This window comes from Peromyscus californicus, unplaced genomic scaffold, assembly GCF_007827085.1.
Source record: "Peromyscus californicus insignis strain IS unplaced genomic scaffold, ASM782708v3 Scaffold_4__1_contigs__length_199733344, whole genome shotgun sequence".
Taxonomy (NCBI): Eukaryota; Metazoa; Chordata; class Mammalia; order Rodentia; family Cricetidae; genus Peromyscus; species Peromyscus californicus.
In genome coordinates, this window is record NW_026294562.1 from 101781221 (window position 1) to 101795559 (window position 14339).

General features: G+C 49.4%; 1 protein-coding gene and 1 long non-coding RNA gene across 13 annotated transcripts in view; one reads left to right on the top strand and one right to left on the bottom strand.

Moving 5' to 3' along the window:
- P2ry6 (pyrimidinergic receptor P2Y6) overlaps positions 1-14339 on the top strand; it is a 36962-nt gene that overhangs the window by 14164 nt on the left and 8459 nt on the right. For 3 of the 12 annotated variants that reach the window (XM_052714110.1, XM_052714111.1, XM_052714109.1), the window contains exon 2: positions 6975-7213. The exons of 3 other annotated variants lie outside the window; for them this stretch is intronic. The gene's annotated coding sequence lies outside the window, so the exon portion shown is untranslated. 6 more of the 12 variants (XM_052714114.1, XM_052714119.1, XM_052714116.1 and 3 more) reach the window with 5 other exon arrangements.
- The window catches only part of LOC128095282 (uncharacterized), a 27907-nt gene continuing 13712 nt past the window's right edge, over positions 145-14339 (bottom strand). Inside the window, exon 2 of the long non-coding RNA XR_008213201.1 lies at positions 145-334. This is a non-coding gene — a long non-coding RNA (uncharacterized LOC128095282). The remainder of the gene's footprint in view (positions 335-14339) is intronic.

Consider the following 14339-nt stretch of genomic DNA (forward strand, 5'->3'; position numbering starts at 1 on the left):
TGGGCTCGGTGGAGCCCATCTCAATGAACAGGTGGAGAGCAATTGAGGAAGGTTTCAGACGCTTCTGCACACTTGTGCAACACACACCCATGTGTCCCCACACGTGAATATGCTTACACATATATCATACACATAGACACATGATAAAATTAGAAAGTGCCTGTTAGTTTACTGAGTACCCAAGAGATGGAAAGTGTCTCTCACGAAGTGCGTGCAGCCAGGATGAGCTGGGCTTCTGAGAAACTGAAGCATCCTTTCTGGCTTACGCAGGATGGCCATGGGTGTAGAGTCAGCCTGGGCTCCATGGTGAAGTCAAGACCAGCCTAGTCCTTGTCTCAAAACAAAACAAAAAAAATTTACTTAGATGAGTAAATTAATAAAGCTGGGAATAGAGGCACATACCTGTAATCCCAGCCCTTGGGAGGTGGAGGCAGGAAGGTCAGGAGTTCAAGTCCAACCCTATTTGCAGAGTTCCAGGTCAGTTTGAATGAGACCTTGCTCAGACCTAGGCCTTTGAGCTGAGTTTTCTTGTGTTTCTGGAGGGGGGATGAGTCGATAGAGCCTGTGACGGGCTCCCATTTGGGCAGAGGACCTGGGGCCACTCACAACTCTCACGGAGCTGAGTCCTTAGGGCTGGCTGCATGTCATGCCCTCTCAGCCCCCCTGTCCCTGGGCCATTTCCCCATTTGTCTCTGCAGTAGGTTTCTATTTCAGTCTGGGTGGACCTGGGAGCCGAGAATCCAACTCTTCCGTTCTGACTGTTGGTGTCCAGTTAGGGCCAGAATCCTGGCCAGGGCATGTGGGCATGACGTGTTTACCTGCTCTCCCTGCTCACTGCGGGATCTGACCGTAGCTGTGATAGCTGTGTGGGAGTCAGGCACTGTGCCAGACACCTTGGTCTGTGGATATGGCCCAGACTGCATCAGGGGCCTTTATGCCCAGTCGTGTGCTGAATACCAGAGTCCCAGGAACCAAGAAACCCACTGTCCCCTTAAGAACTCATAGGCTGGGAACAAGCCCAGGAGCAAGAAATCTGCAGTGTAGACTAGTGAGATTGCTTAGCGGGTAAAGACACTTCCTGCAGATCCTAACAGCCTGAGTCCAATCCCTGGGACCCAGGAGGAGCGACGGCAGAAAGAGAATCAGCTCCTGAAACTGTCTTCTGACTTACACACACACATTCACACATACACATACATATACACATACACACACATATACCACGCACACATATGCACACACATGCACACACATACACCACACACGTATGTGCATACACACACATACAACACACACATTCATACACACACACCACGCACACACTAAACACAAACGCATGCACGTGCACACATGTACTCGAATGCGCATGAATACATGCTCATGCATAAATAATAAAAAAATGTAATTAACAACAACAAACAAGTCAGCAGCAGTTGGATCTGAACCAGGCATCCCATGAGAGCACTGGTTTTCACAGCCTGGGATAGGGCAGGACTTCTCTGTGACATTGAAAGAGGCTCTCAATCCAGAGCGAGGTAAACACTCTCTGGTACCTCAGAGAAATAGGAGCAGCTGTTCCAATGAGTCCTGGGGTCCTGAGTGCCTTGTGCCTTCTAGCAAAGGGAGGCAGAGGTGCTAAGGGGCATCTGAGTCCAGGGGAAAGAAGACAGACTTAGAAACAGCTGGATAGGAATCTAACATCTGCCAGCCATGTGATTCCCATACACATTATTACACCCCTTAGAATCTTAGTTTCTTCATCTGTAAATGGGATCACAGGGCCTACCTGACTAGCTCCTAGGGCAGGGAAAATGAGAGCATGGATATAACATGGCTTGTAGGCCCTTAGGAAGGGCACCCTGGAGGAGGATTTTCTCTGGGCAGAGCTGAAATTTGAGGCAAAACACAAGGCTCGTAAGACTCAAAACCTAGGGCAGGAGAGTTGCTGCGCTCACAGAGGACCAAGGCCTGGTTCTCAGCACTCACATGGTGGCTCACAACCATCTGTGATTCCAGGTCGAGGGTACCTGACACCCACTTTTGACCTCTGAGGGCATCAAGTAGGGATGGGTGTACATACATACATACAGGCAAAGTACTTATACACATAAAACAAAAATAAACAAAACTTTAACATGTCAGAATCTACCCAACATTCACCAATTCTTGACATGGTGCAGAGTCTCCCATTGACAGCTGTGTCAGGATCCCCACCACATGACAGAGGTGACGATGTCTCCAAGAGGCAGAGGAGAGACGCAGAGAAGCTAATCCCTCTTGTGAAACATTCCAATAGTAAAGCAGGTAAAAATTATGCTAGAAACATGCCCTAGCCCAGGCCTCCTGGCTAAACTGGAAATCTCTCCTTCTGACTCCCAGGTTCATGGTGAGATCCACTGAGGTCCCCACCCCAGCTTTATTACAGACCTGTCTGAGTTAAAGCTCTAACTCATGGTTCATAAGCAGGGACACAGGCACTCGGTGTCAAACTTAAAGTCAGAGAACTTGTAGAAGCAGAGGGAGGATTCAAACCCAGGACTCTCCCATGCCAAGGGATACTTGTTCCACAAACAATGTGAGGCCTCAGGACAGAAATACATACAATAAAAATGGCAAACACGCCAGGCGGTGGTGGCACACGCCTCTAATCCCAGCACTCAGGAGGTAGAGCCAGGCGAATCTCTAAGTTCGAGGCCAGCCTGGTCTACAGAGTGAGATCCAGGACAGGCACCAAAACAACACAGATAAAACCTGTCTCCAAAAAACAAAAAAACAAGAAACAAAAAACAAAAGCAAACACACACAAAAAGAGCATTTACAGAAACACAAGTGAAAACCACAATACACCACTTCATACCCAGGAAGGTGACTATGAGGAAAAAGACAAACAATTTAAAATGTCAGCATGGCTGGGCATGGAATTCAGTTGGTAGATGTACTCCTAGCATGCAGGGAACCCGGGGTCCAAACCACAGCATATGATTCAGGGCATAATGGTGCATCTTTGGCTACATAGTGAGTTCAAGGCCAGCCTGGGCTACACAAGGCCATGTCTCAGAAAGAAAATAAACCTTCCAGCAAAGACGGGAATTAGAATTCTCATAAACTGCTGGTAAGAACATAAAACTGGACAGTTCTTAGGAATGCAATTAAACACTTCCTCAAAAATTAAACCTAAAGTTATCATATGAAGCGGTGGTTCCACTTCTAGGTATATACCCAAGAAAAGTGAAAGCGCCTCCACAAACTGGGCCTGGTGGCAACTTTCCAGAGTCCCGGCACTTGAGATGCTGAAATACAGGGACAGACACAAGCTCAAGGATGGCCTGAGATACACTTGTGAGACGCTGTCTCTAAACAAGAACGAGGGACTGGAGAGATGACTCACCAGTCAAGACTGCTGGCTGCTCTTGCAGAGGACCCAGGTTCAGGCACCCTCATCAGGAGACCACAGCTTGCCTATAACCTTAGCTCCAAGGGATCCAATGCTATCTTCTGTTTCCTCAGGCACCTGCGCGCACACACACACACACACACACACACACACACACACACACACACACACGCATGCACGCGCACACACACATACACAAATAAATTTTTGCAGCCCTTAGGCTAGAGAAACGGCTCAGGGGTTAAGAACACTGGTTGTTCTAGGGACTCCGTTCAATTCTCTGCACCCAGATGATGACTCACAGCCACCTATAACTCCAGTTCCAGGATCTGATGCCCTCTTCTGGCCTCTGCAGGCACTGCACACAAGTAGTAGACATACATGCAGGCAAAAACACTCACACACATAAAATAATAAAATAAATTTTAAGCCAGCAGTGGTGGTACACACCTTTAATCCCAGCATTGGGGAGGCAGAGGAAGGGGGATCTCTGAGTTTGAGGCCAGCCTGGCCTATAGAGTGAGTTCCAGAAAAGCCAGGACTGCGCAGAGAAACCTTGTCTTGAAAAACCAAAATAAATAAATAAATTTTAAACTTCTTCTTTTGGCTTTTTGAGACAGGGTTTCTCTGTGTAGCCCTGGATGTCCTAGAACTTTCTCTGTAGACCAGGCTGACCTCAAACTCAGAGAGAACCGCCTTCCTCTGCCTTCCCAGTGCTGGGATTAAAGGCGTGCACCACCAAACCAAGCCAATTTTTAAACTTTTTTTTTCCAAGACAAAGTTTCTCTATGTAACAGTCCTGGAACTCATTCTGTAGGCCAGGCTGTCCTTGAACTCACAGAGATCTGCCTGCCTCTGCCTCCCAAGAGCTGGGTTTAAGGCATGTGCCACCACTGCCCAGCTTTAATTTTTAAACTCTTATACACAAATACTTATAACAGCAGTATTCATAATGGCCAAAAGTAGAAATAACCTAAATGTCCACAAATTTATCAATGAATAAACAAAATTTAGCATGTCCAAATGATGGATTATTCAGCAATGAATTGAAAAGTCTGATTTACGTTACTATATGAATGAGCCTTAAAGACACTGTGTTACATGAATAAGCTAGAGACAAAAAAAGCACACGTATGACTGCAATGAAATGAAATCTCCAGAAACAATACATCCATAAACACAAAATGGAGCTTACTTGTCTGGAGGGTGGAGTGGGGGGGGAAGGAACAAGGGGTAACTACTAATGGACACTAGGTTTCTTTTAAGGCAGTGGTTCTTAATTTTCCTAATGCTGTGACCCTTTAATACAGTTCTCATGTCGTGGTGATCCCCCCCACCATAAAGTTATTTCATTGCTTCTTCATAACTGTGATTTTGCTACTGTTATGAATCATAATGTAAATATATCTGGATATGCAGGACATCTGATTTGGTCATAACCCACAGGTTGAGAACTACTGTTTTAGGGTTAATGGAGATATTCATCCATGGTCCCTTGGCCTACCTGTTGTTGGGCAGAGCATCAGGGCAGGAATGCTAGGTAGAGCAGAGAGAGAGAGAGCAGAGGTGGGGTCCCCAGTGTTCCCTCTCCCCGTGACCTGCTTTCTCCAACTAGACCTCATCTCAGCAAGCTTTTGCCATTTCCCACTAGTGCCGTCAACTAGGGACCAAGCCTTCAAAATATGAACATTTAAGATCCACACCGTAACGCAGCAGGCTGAGACTGGCATTGACTATACAGCAAGCAGAGAAGCGTCGCTGGGTTTCCTGGGCAACAAAAGGAGAAGCAGCCTCCAAGAGGAGAACCATGGTGGATCCTTAGCGAAGCTAACCTTCCAGGGGCAAGAGTCCCAAAGCTTGAGTTGGGCCATTGTATCATAAAAACAGGTTCCGTATGCCCCCCACCCCACCCCGAGGTTCAGATGCGAAGGGAATCAAGAACCCGAAGAGCCTATCTTTTACCACGTGTGTTAGCCGCCATGCTTGCCCGCTCCAGTTTCATGGATGCTGGCCAAAGACATAAAGCTGGTAGTTATGCAACTTTGCTCCTCACAGCACCAGGGATGAACAGACTATCAGCCCCAGGACCAGACCAAGGCAAAGGCGGCCAAATAATACCCGTGCATATAGTGGGCTGGGGGGGCAAGAAAGGAACCTGGAGCTTAGGCATCGTGTCTTCTGTGATGGGCAGTCAACATGCTTGAACTTTGTCTCAGAGGAAGACATCTTTCCTGTACCAGACAGTCGGCACACCTGACGCTGTCGTTGTCTTCCAATGTTGTTTGCTCAAAGACGGCCTCCTCTGCTCATGAGCTCTGCCAGGCTCTGCTGAACCAATGGAGGGAGGGCCGTCCCCAGGGCATGGCTGTGCTGGTCGGGGCTGGCATCCTTTTATCCGTTGTCTGTCTGTTTGTTGTTGTTGTTGTGAATTTGTTTAAAACTATACACAACAAAACGTATGTCATATTTTTTTGTTTGTTTCTGTTTTGTTTTGAGACAGGGCCTCACAGAGTAGGCTCAGCTGGCTAAAACTTGCTACACAGATTAGGTTAGCCTTGAACCTGCAGTAATCCCCCAGTGACTGCTTGGCTCTGAGATTACAGGCCCAGGACACCACACCCGTTTTAACCTCATTTAAACGAAAAAAATTTTTTTTAGATTGTATTATTTTATGAGTGTGAGTGTTTTGCTTACACATATGTAAATGTGCCTGAGATCAGAAGAAGGCATCAGATCCCCTGGAACTGGAATCGTGGATGGTTGTGAGCTACCATACGGGTGCTGTGAAAAGAGCAGCCAGTGAGTGCTCTTACAGCTGAGCTGTCTCTCCAGCCCATTTAACCCTCGAGAGCATACAAGTAAGTCACACTCAGCACACACACTTTGTTGTGCAGTAATTGCCAACATCTATCCCCAGAACCTTATCAACCATACAGTACACAAAAGCCTAGCTCTGCCCGCAAGCCTGAGGCCAGCCTCAGCCACACAGCGAGAAGGGTCTCAAGCACAAAACACTCAGTACCCAGGAAACCGTGGCTCCCCACTCCCCTACAGTCCCCACACCACTGTTCTGTCTCTGGATTTGGGGACTCCTAAGGTCTTCCTGTCAGCACAAGTGTCCATTGTTTTACTTGGCACAATATGTTCAAGGTTCATCCATGTTACAGCTCATTATCAGAACTTCCTCTTTAAGGCTTTGGTTTGGATTCTAGAGGTGGAATTGCTAGATAATCTGCTAATCCTGAGGTGTGTGTTTGTTTATTTTAAGAAACTTCCGGACCTTTTTTTTTTTACTGTGGCCGTGCCATTTTACATTCTTGCCAGTAATGGAGAGAATTAGGATTTCTCCATCTCCTCATCAACGCTTCATATTTTCTCGTTAGTGGTTTGGGCTTTAAAGAATTATTTATTTATTTATCGTGTGTGTGTGTGTGTGTGTGTGTGTGTGTGTGTGTGTGTGTGTGTGTGTGTGTGTGTGTGTGTGTACACTGGCGCATGGGTAGGTGGGTGGAGGTGATCATGTGCCACAGCACACACAACCTCGTGGGAGTCAGTTCTCTCCTCCCACCCTGTTTTGCAGACAGTCGCAGTCTCTCTTCTTTCCGCTGCTGCGCTGCAGAGAAGTGACCTTCCAGCCATTCTCCTGTCTACTTCCTGTCTTACGAAGAAGTGCCAGGCCACAGATGCATGCCACCACATCTGGCTTCTTATATGCATTCAAGGAACAAGCACTTTTCCTCACTGAGCCAGCTCCCTGGTGCCCATCCCCACTTCAGTAATAGTCAATGTGATGGGCACCGCTCGGCTTTAAGAGGCGGAGTATCCTTTCAGTACTTATCAACAATTTGTATATCTTCTTTGGAGAAATGTCGATTCAAGTCCTTCACTGTTTGGATTTTTGTTTTTGTTTGGTTCGTGTGTGTGTGTGTGTGTGTGTGTGTGTGTGTGTGTGTGTGTGTGTGGTTTGTTTTTGTATTTGAGACAAGGTCTCTCCATGTACCCCTGGCTGGCCTAGTACTCATTCTGTGGACCAAGCTAGCCTTGAACTTGTATTAACTCCTAACTAGACAAGATTTTCAAATACCATCTCTCATTTTTCAGACCTTTCTACTCTGATGATAATGTCCCTTTTTGCGCAAAGATTATTAGTTTTGATGAAATCAAGTGACTCCATTTTATTTAGTGTCAGAGTGGCACTAAATAGTGTCAGGGTTGGTTAATCACAAATATCCAATCCACTTAATTGCAAATGTATCCAATGTCTTTCTTGGATGAGAAAAAGTTCGTCAGTTCACGTAAAAGAAGGTCTGGGTCTGACCCAGCGAGACCCAGCAATCACATCACATTCTCTTTTTCCATCCTTTCTCTTACCTTCCACTGGGTTCCTACACACTCACTTAAGTTCTTCCCAGAAGCACCAAGCTGTCACAGTCCTCCCAGCTGATAACGTAGGAGAAAAGAAAGAAAGCCTTCCGTTCTGGGCACATAAAAACTCTTGAGGCACAGTCTAACTGATTACCTCCAAAGCAATAACTATGAGGAGTTTGGAGGGATGTTCCGATTGGTCAGCTCTGGATCAGGTGGAGTAGGATTACTCCTGAATAGGAAGAGCCACTGGACAGGCAGACATTCCTCCCCAGAAGGTACGTAAGAAGCTGATGGGCATCTCAGGTTGGTCAAGGGGCTCTGCTTCAGAGGACAACCCTCATGTTGGACTTCCCATGGATGTAGGGAGATTCCTTCTAGTTGGTCCTGAAGACTCCCTGGAGGAGGCAGCTCCTCTGGAGATCCGTAACTGATAAAGGGTGAGCCCAGGGCTGATTTCTCCGCCTTCCCAGACCCTCCTCAGCGCAGCTGTGCGCTGTAGTGATGTGGACTCGGAGTTCATAGCCAGTAGTCCTTCCTCTGTCTGTACTACCTTGAGCTAACTAACCTCTCTGTGTATTGCTTTCTCATCCCGAGGAGATAATGACCAGTTCTATCTCACAGGGTCTTTATGAGGCTCGAATGGGCACACATAAGCTCCAATCGTCTGTCTCATGGTCGTCACTAGCCCTGCCTTTTCTACCCATAGTTTCGAGCACACTGGCATCTCCTGCTCTGCTCGACACCTTCAAGGGCCTCATCCGGCCTCTGCCCCCTCTGTTTACAGAGCCTGAGATGCCCATGATCTCCTGATTCGCTCGGCTCTTTCCTTGCCGCTTGCTCCTTGGTGAGGCTTCTCTGTCTGCAGAATCCCTTCCTGCTTAAGTCTCCTGAAGGACCCAGACACTGATGTCTGCTTAGAATTATGGGAAGTGTCCCCGTCCACACTGAGCTCCTGAGGGGGACGGGACCTGGTTGTCCTAGCCATGCATTTTTTTCCCCCAGTGGGAGCCTGCCAGCTATCACTATGAGAAGAGCAGGCTAGGGACGGAAACCGTGCTGGCCAGGGAGCAAAGGAGAGCACAGCTGGCCCCAGGAAATGAGCAGATCGGGGTTGGGGAGGTTGCGTGTGAGAGGCAGGGTGGGTCGGTGCTAAGAAGAGAAGTCAGCAGGCCTGGGTTCTGTGGAACTTGACTCTGGGAAGCTAGCAAGGACAAGGAAGACCTGAGGAGGTCCGGATTTTGCTGAGCCAGGTCTGCTGGTTTGTGGAAAGAGGATGAGCTGACAAATGAAAACACAGAGGAGGAGCAGAGCTTGGGAGCTGGTGTGGGACAGCCTCAACTCTCCCAACAAGGAAAAGGCAACCAACAGGCTCCAGTCTACTAGCCTCTTCTTGGGAGGATGGAAGGATTTTTTTTTTTTTAACAGTGTCTCATGTAGACCAGGCTGGCCTCAATCTCACTGTGTAGCTGAGGATGATACTGAACTCTGGATCTTCCTGGGTCTACCTCTTAAGTGTTAGGGTTACAGATGGAACCACCATGCACAGCTTATATGGTGCTAGGGACTGAACCCAGGGCTTCACGAATGCCAGACTACCTTACCAACTGAGCTGATCCCGACTGAAATAGTCACTCTCTTCCACATGCCATTCCATAGATTCTCTCGACCCCTCCCTCACCCTGCATAGGTCCAGATTAAGCAAAGACTAGATATTCGGGGACTTGGTCAAGTTTGTAGGCTCCAAGACCAGAGCACATATCCCCACCCCGAGGGCTGGGAGATGCAGGACCAGGACACCGCATAGCTGAGTCCTGTTGATGAGACATCCCACTCCAACTGGCTGGGTGTGACCCTGAGTTCCACCACCCAAGAAGAAACCAGACCAGATCCACAGCACTCTGGAACAGATGGCACATGGTTCCTTCCTGTTTTGCTCTGTTCGGCCTGGCATTGCAGAGACACAGCCCATCATGGGAGGGAAGTGCCTCTTGGGAGCCAAGCTAGATGCCAGAGCCAGGCCTAGGGGCCAGAGCCTGCTCCCATTTGAACTCTGCCCTGTCTAGCTGAATGTCTTTGGGGTTCATTTGTCTGCTGCCCTGACACCCACCCCAGCAAGCACATGGCCATGCTGTCCCCGAACCAAGTGCCTGGCTTCCTTTGGGCTCAGTTTCCTGTCCTGCAAAAGTGGGCACAATGAGAACTCATGAGTTCTAAGGGCATCTCTCTGCTGTCATAGGCGGATGATCCACATGGGCCTGAGCGGGGGACCAAGTCCTGGAATCTTCCAAGTTCGCAGAAACCTGAACCAGTACCTTGCTTTTCTGGGAGCGGGGAGCCAGATCAAAGCAGTGGGAGTGGGGATGGGACTCGAGGTGCGAAGGTACCTACAGGGTGACTGAGGTGCTTCCGAAGGGTACCACAGAGTCACCTGGTCCCAGAGGTCCTGCTGCCTCCTTTCTTTCTTTCTTTCTTCCTTCTTTTTTTTTTTTTTTTCAAGACAGGGTTTCTCTGTGTAGCCTTAGCTGTCCTAGAACTCACTCTGTAGACCAGGCTGGCTTCAAACTCACAGAGATCCGCCTGCCTCTGCCTCGAGAGTGCTGAGATTAAAGGCCTGCGCCACCATGCCCACCCAGTCTAGCTGCCTCTTTCTAAAGTTTCCATTTCCCTCCTATAGGGTCCGGGCAGGGGCTGGGCCCTTTCCTGGAAGCTGTGGGAGGAGTGCTTCTGCCCCCCACCCCCTCGCCCCACATCTGCTTAAGTGGTGCTGGGATCTGTCAAACCACAGTCACCTGCAGCCTCTGAGCCCCTCAACCCTCCAGGCTGGCCGGATCATGTTGGAGGTTTCTTTATGAGCTCCTCAGTCTCATCTCACCGACCTCATCTAGGGGACGGGGCGCCTGCTGTTCCTCCTCACTGTGCCCTGTGCTTGGCCACAGGGCTGTGAGAAGTGGGTGCACACAGGAAGTGGAGGGCTCGCCCACAAGTATGACTATGAGGGAGGAAGAGGCACAGCTGGAGAGACAATATGAGGTCAATGGAGAACTGTAGCTGAAAGGGAAGTGCTGGCTGAGGGTAAGGAACCAGCATGGCGGGGAGCTAAGGCGGGGAAGGGTAGGAGGAGGCATGGCGCCGCAGGACTGCGGGGGATGAGGAAAGAAAGGAGCAGATGGCTCATTAGGTGGCAGGAAGTTGAAGCTGGTCCATTTGAGGTCTGCTGGGATTGAAGATGTAGAAGTGAGAACAGAGATAAAGCAGGCCTAGAAGAGAGAGGAGTGAGCTCATGCCAGATCAGGCAAAAGGTTGAAGAACCAGCACGGGGGCGGAGACAGCGGGACCCAAGTCACGTGCTCTAGCCGTGCTTAGCAAGGTGTGAGGCTGAACCAGCCTGATGGTGCCATGCTTGAGGGATACCAACTCACTAGCTGTGTACACGCAGGTCTGGGTCCTGGGGTGGGGTGCAGGTGGCAGAGGCCAGAGTGCTACTGCACCAGAGACTGGATCAGAGGCCCCACACAGAAGTGGTGATCATGTAAAGCTAGAAGCTGGGACCACTGGCTGAGCAGACAGAAGCCAGTCTGGGTGCCTGGAAGAGATTCAGATTAGAGAGGAGAGGCCTAGAGACGGCAGAGGGCAGGGCAGAGGACCGAGGCAGGCAGGCAGCCTCTTCCCCACTTCAGCTCCAGCCGGGACTCTTCATATCCCAAACTGCTCATAAAGCCAGACAGAAACAGCTCCAGGAGTAGCCTGTACATGCACCTCATCTCTGCTGCTCCCGATCCCCCAAACCACACACTGTAAGTCAAATGGCTCGCTGCACGAAGTTCAAGCCAAGTTCCCTGCTTCCTCAGCAGATTTCTGCTCCTAAGGTACTTGTGTACAGGTACTTGGGCCACTCCTGGAATTCAGTCCTCCCAAAAATACTGCGCACCTACTGTATGCCAGGCACTGTCCCAGGACACAAAGGAAAGGTGAAAACCTGGTAGTACATCCCAGTGGAGAAGGAAGTCAACAAATAAGAGAACGGTTGTTCAAAGATGGCGCGCGCAGCCAAGCACAGTAATGCACACGTGGAATCCAAGCACATGAAAAGCTAAGGCAGGAGGATCACCACGAGTTCCAGGTCAGCTTGGGCTACAGAGTAAGACCCTGCCTTGAAACAAACAAAATGGGCCTGGTGTATAGCTTGGTCAGCAGAGTGCTTATGTAGCATCCACGAAGCCCTGGGTCCATCCTCAGACTGCATAAGCTAGGTGTGGTGTGCTGGTTCACACCTGGGAGGTGGAGGCAGGAGGATGAGAAGTTCAGGGTCATCTTCAGCTGCATAGTGAGTCTGAGGTTAGCCTGGGCTACAAGAGTGTCTGCCTCAAAAAAAAAAAAAAAAAAAAAGGGAAGGAAAGAGAGAAAGAAAGAAATTTGAAAGAGAGAAAGAAAAAGGATGTGGAGGGAAGGGGGTTGCTGAGATGGCTCAGCAGGTAACGGAGCTAGCCCTCAAGTCTAACCTAAGGTCAGTCTCCTCCCAGGATGAGGAGAGCACCAAGTTATTCTTTGACCTCCAACACTTACACCATGACTCTCTCTAGCCACATGTGTGCACACATGTAAATAGGTATTAAAAAGCACACATATAAATAAATAAATGTAATAAAAAATCTAAAGGTGCTGAGGAGAAAAATATAACAGATTGAGGAAATCCCACACACAGGTAGCAGGTGGTGATTTTAGCTAGGATAGCAGAGGAAGGCCTCCCATGGAGGATGTCGTTTGAGTGACCCTGGAAGGAAGAGAGGTTTGGGTTCTTGATGCATATCACACATACCCATGGCAGGAGCTGCCTGTCACCGTCCACCCCCCTTCCCCCCACTTCACACGGAGTCAGGAGTCACCCTCACTTTGATACCCTTCTAATGTCCTTTCCAGGCCAACCTCAGACACCTACAAAACCCTCTCCCACCTACATGGGTGGGCCCCAGGCCAGTGAGGTTCACAGTGGAGGTTGAGAGCTGTTTGATGGAAGGAGATGTCCTGACCTCTCTGGTGCTGGGACTCCAAGTATGTACCACACTTGGCTACAAGGTTTGTCTTGAAGTTTTACTGTCACGTGGTGTGTGGTCCAGGTTTCCCTGGATCTGGGTGTGAGCTTAGGAATCCGGTGGTGGGAATGAAGGGCAGTTGATGAATGGCCTTGGCATAAACTCCACAGGGTGTCTCGGGTCCCAGGCTGCACTGGGGTAGAACCAGTAACTAAGTAGCCTATCCCAGGGCCCGGTGTGACCAAGCACATCTCCCAGTGAGCTTTCTCAACATAGCCTATGGCAGCCTGGCAGAGGAGCAAGCTCCCTGTCAAGGGGAGTATGCAAACAGGAGCCAGACAAGCCACTGGGGAGGCTTCAGGGGTCTCCTCTTGGGGGAGAAGAGGGACTCTCGGTCAGATGATCTTAAGGCCTATCTGGTTCAGCAGGTCCAGAACCCAGAGTCCAGAATGTCTTATCTCTGTTAGATGGGCTCAGGCCTCAGGAGATGCTAAGGATGTTTAGAGCAGGACCTCACTTCTCATGAGAAGTGAGGGGTCCTCCAAGGCTCCCTCTGGTCCAACCTTACACAGAGAACTGTACATAGAGCCAGATACCTTCGCTCCTCAGTGTCTTCACCTATAAAAACACTCAAGTGTGGGTGAACAGTCCTTCCTAGGGTTGGGGCTGGGGAATCACGCAGGCTTAGAGGTACAATTCCTGTGGTCATTCCCCGAGCCTCCAACAAACACATCATCAGTCAAGATCACTCAGTGGGTAAAGGTGATTGCCACCAAGCAACCTGAGTTCAGTCTCCAGGTCCCACATGGTGGAAGGAGGAAACTGATGCCCACAAATTGTCCTCTGACCTCCACATACATTCATACACACACACACACACACACACACACACACACACACACACACACACACACACACACACACACGGTAATTGATTGAACTCAATAGCACCAAGGATAGAGCTCTCTGGCTTATCTTCATGGACAGGATTCATTCACCCAACCTTTCCCAGGGTTTCCAGGGAACTGGAGATCCAAAAGCAAAGCCGATCTTGTCTCCAGTGTCTCACAGAATTGGAGGGGGGAGGGAGTGAGTGTGTCTGATCCAGGTCCCGTGGGCCCTGACTCTTAACCTCCATTGTCCTAACCTATTCCTGGGAAATGGTGCCATGAGGGGCCTATTGTGTGCACTGGCAAACTCCTAACCTCTTTGGCTTCAGGTTTCTGATAGGGAAATGTCACTTCTCTTCCCAGAACAGACTTTATCATTACTCAAATCTGCATTCAGCTCTCAACTGGCCACTGACTCACCGTCACCTCAGACACGTCACCACCTTGTCTGAGCCTAGTCATGTGACATGGTGACAAAATCTGAGAGACAATCATTTAAGGATTTCTTTCAGTTCATGATTCCCAAGCTTGCCATCTCTTGGCTCAGAGCTACGGGCCTGGGGCAATGCAGGAACAGCATAGAAAAGGGCATGGTGGAACAAGGCCGCTTCCCTGGTGGCAGCAAGCAGATTGAGAGCGGGGAGGGGGAAGAGGAGG